This window comes from Enhydra lutris, unplaced genomic scaffold (genome assembly GCF_002288905.1).
Source record: "Enhydra lutris kenyoni isolate GAN:26980312 unplaced genomic scaffold, ASM228890v2 scaffoldscaffold112, whole genome shotgun sequence".
NCBI lineage: Eukaryota > Metazoa > Chordata > Mammalia > Carnivora > Mustelidae > Enhydra > Enhydra lutris.
Genome location: NW_019154196.1, coordinates 937,934 through 942,206, shown reverse-complemented (window position 1 = coordinate 942,206; position 4,273 = coordinate 937,934).

The following is a 4,273-nucleotide window of genomic DNA, read 5'->3' as shown; positions in this document are numbered from 1 at the left end:
GTTGGCTTCATATATCTAAGAGATAATTCAAAATACTCTCAACAACTAAATCCTTGATTTCTTCTACCCAATCTTGCCACTCTACAAGTTTTAAAAAATCTCATGAAGCAGATATCCTAGACTCCTTTCCTTTGAGGTTAATTGACTTATTTTTCATTTCACTTGCTTTTCTAATAGTCATCCTTTCCATGAGCTAAATCCTCTTTGTAACTACCTTACTAATTCTTCTTTCCTCTCATGTGTAGATTTCTAAATTTTTTTCCTGCATACAATCTAGTTCCCTTTTCTATATACCACACACATAGACGTAGCATGGAAGTATGCATATATTACACACATAGACATAGTGTGGAAATATGCATAAAATAGTGCTCATAAAAATATACATCTTATCAAGTTATGTCTATACAGAAAATTCTTCATAAGTTTTCCTTCTCAGTGCAAAATAACTGAATTGAATCCATGTCCTGTTGATGAATCACACAGAATTGGACAATGTATATTTTCTCCCATAGACATCACCTTTCCTAGGATTCTGCTATGAAAATATCATGGAAAAAGGCACAGTAGTTCTCTTTGATGTTAAATATCAGAGTCTATCCCTTTTGAGTAGGTATGTAATGCATGAATATACAACATTCAGCCAGTTTAACTTACTCAGTATTTACTGTGGCCTAGTACTTGACAGTCACTATTTTTTTTATTGTCTCTATTTTTAAAAATTTTTTAAATTTATTTTCAGCGTAACAGTATTCACTGTTTTTGCAACACACCCAGTGCTCCATGCAATCTGTGCCTTCTCCAATGCCCACCACCTGGTTCCCCCCACCCCCCCACCCGCCCCCCTTCAAAACCCTCAGATTGTTTTTCAGAGTCCATAGTCTCTCATGGTTCACCTCCCCTTCCAATTTCCCTCAATTCCCTTCTCCTCTCCATCTCCCCTTGTCCTCCATGCTATTTGTTATGCTCCACAAATAAGTGAAACCATATGATATTTGACTCTCTCTGATTGACTTATTTCACTCAGCATAATCTCTTCCAGTCCCATCCATGTTGCTACAAAAGTTGGGTATTCAACCTTTCTGAAGGAGGCATAATACTCCATAGTGTATATGGACCACATCTTCCTTATCCATTCGTCCATTGAAGGGCATCTTGGTTCTTTCCACAGTTTGGCAACCGTGACCATTGCTGCTCTAAACATTGGGGTAGAGATGACCCTTCTTTTCACTACATCTATATCTTTGGGGTAAATACCCAGTAGTGCAATTGCAGGGTCATAGGGAAGCTCTATTTTTAATTTCCTGAGGAATCTCCACACTGTTCTCCAAAGTGGCTGCACCAACTTGCATTCCCACCAACAGTGTAAGAGGGTTCCCCTTTCTCCACATCCCCTAAACACAGGTTGTTTCCTGTCTTGCTAGTTTTGGCCATTCTAACTGTGTAAAGTGGTATCTCAATGTGGTTTTAATTTGAATCTCCCTGATTGCTAGTGATGAAGAACATTTTTTCATGTGTCTGATAGACATCTGTATGTCTTCATTGGAGAAGTGTCTGTTCATATCTTCTGCCCATTTATTTTATATGATTGTCTGTTGTGTGCGTGGAGTTTGAGGAGTTCTTTATAGATCCTGGATATCAACCTTTTGTCTATATTGTCATTTGCAAATATCTTCTCTCATTCCATGGGTTGCCTCTTTGTTTTGTTGACTGTTTCCTTTGCTGTGCAGAAGCTTTTGATTTTGATGAAGTCCCAAAAGTTCATTTTCGCTTTTGTTTCCTTTGCCTTTGGAGACATATCTTGAAAGAAGTTGCTGTGGCTGATATTGAAAAGGTTACTTCTATATTCTCCTCTAGGATTCTGATGGATTCCTGTCTCACGTTGAGGTCTTTTATCCATTTTGAGTTTATCTTTGTGTATGGTGTAACAGAATGGTTGAGTTTGATTCTACATATAGCTGTCCAGTTTTCCCAGCACCATTTATTGAAGAGACTGTCTTTTTTCCACTGTATATTTTATCCTGTTTTGTCGAAGATTATTTGACCATAGAGCTGAGGGTCCATATCTGGGCTCTCTACTCTGTTCCACTGGTCCATGTGTCTGTTTTTATGCCAGTACCATGCTGTCTTGGTGATCACAGCTATGTAGTAAAGTTCAAATCAGGTAACGTGATGCTCCCAGTTTTATTTTTGTTTTTCAACATTTCCTTAGCGATTCGGGGTCTCTTCTGATTCCATACAAATTTTAGGACTCTTTGCTCCAGCTCTTTGAAAAATACTGGTGGGATTTTGATCGGAATGGCATTAAAAGTAGAGATTGGTCTAGGCAGTAGAGACATTTTAACAATGTTTATTCTTCTGATCGAAGAGCATGGAATGGTCTTCCATCTTTTTGTGTCTTCTTCAATTTCTTTCATGAGTGTTCTGTAGTTCCTCGAGTACAGATCATTTACTTCTTTGGTTAGGTTTATTCCCAGGTATCTTATGGTTCTTGGTGCTATAGTAAATGGAATTGATTCTCTAATTTCCCTTTCTGTATTTTCATTGTTAGTGTAGAAGAAAGCCACTGATGTCTGTACATTGACTTTTTATCCTGCCACATCACTGAATTGCTGTATGAGTTCTAGTAGTTTGGGGGTGGAGTCTTTGGGTTTTCTATATAAAGAATCATGTCATCTGCAAAGAGAGAGAGTTTGATATCATCATTGCCAATTTGGATACCTTTTATTTCTCTTTGTTGTCTGATTGCTGTTGCTAGGACTTCTAATAATATGTTGAACAAGAGTGGTGAGAGTGGGCATCCTTGTCGTGTTCCTGATCTCAGAGGGAAGGCTGCAAGCTTTTTCCCATTGAGGATGATATTTGCTGTGGGTCTTTCATAGATAGATTTGATGAAGTTCAGGAATGTTCCCTCTATCCCTATACTTTGAAGCGTTTTAATCAGGAATGGATGCTGAATTTTGTCAAATGCTTTTTCTGCATCAATTGAGAGGACCATGTGGTTCTTCTCTCTTTTCTTATTGATTTGTTCTATCACATTGATTGATTTGTGAATGTTGAATCATCCTTGTAGCCCAGGTATGAATCCTACCTGGTCATGGGGATAATCTTTTTTTTTGGGGGGGGGGTGGATAATCTTTTTAAAGTGCTGTTGGATCCTGTTTGCTAGGACATTGTTGAGAATCTTAGCATCCATATTCATCAGTGATATTGGTGTGAAATTCTCCTTTTTGGTAGGGCCTTTGCCGGGTTTGGGGATCAGGGTAATGCTGGCTTCAGAGAAAGAGTCTGGAATTTTTCCTTCTGCTTCAATTTTTTGAAACAGCTTCAGGAAAATAGGTGTTATTTCTTCTTTGAAAGTTTGGTAGAATTCCCCAGGGAATCCCTCGGGTGCTGGGCTCTTGTTCTTTGGGAGGTTTTTGATCACTGCTTCCATCTCGTGACTAGATATTGGCCTATTCAGGTTGTCAATTTCTTGCTGGTTCAATTTTGGGAGTTTATAGTTTTCCAGGAATGCATCCATTTCATCTAGGTTGCTTAGCTTATTGGCCTATAACTGTTGATAATAACTCTGATGATTGTGTCTACTTCCTTGGTGTTAGTTGTGATCTCTCCCTTTTCATTCATAATTTTATGAATTTGGGCTTTCTCTCTTTTCTTTTGGATTAGTGTGGCCAATGGTTTATCGATCTTATTGATTCTTTCAAAAAACCAGCTTCTAGTTTCATTTATACATTCTACTGTATCTCTGGTTTCTACCTCATTGATCTCAGCTCTAATCTTGATGATTTCCCTTCTTATGTGTGGAGTTGGTTTGATTTGTTGTTGATTCTCCAGTTCGTTAAGATGTAGAGACAGCTGGTGTATTCTAGATTTTTCAATTTTTTTGTTGGAGGCTTGGATGGCTATGTATTTTCCCCCTAGGACCACCCTTGCGCTATCCCATAGGTTTTGGACCAACGTGTCTTCATTCTCATTGGTTTCCATGAATTGTTTCAGTTCTTCTTTGATCCCTGGTTGATCCAAGCATTCTTAAGCAAGGTGGTCTTTAGCTTCCAGTTGTTTGAGTTCCTTCCAAACTTTTCCTTGTGATTGTGCTCCAGTTTCAAAGCATTGTGATCTGAGAATGCACAGGGAATGATCGAAGTCTTTTGGTATCGGTTGAGTCCTGATTTGTGACCCAGTATGTGGTCTATTCTTGAGAAGGTCCCATGTGCACTTGAGAAGAATGAGTATTCTGTTGTTTTAGGGTGGAATGTTCTGTATATATCTA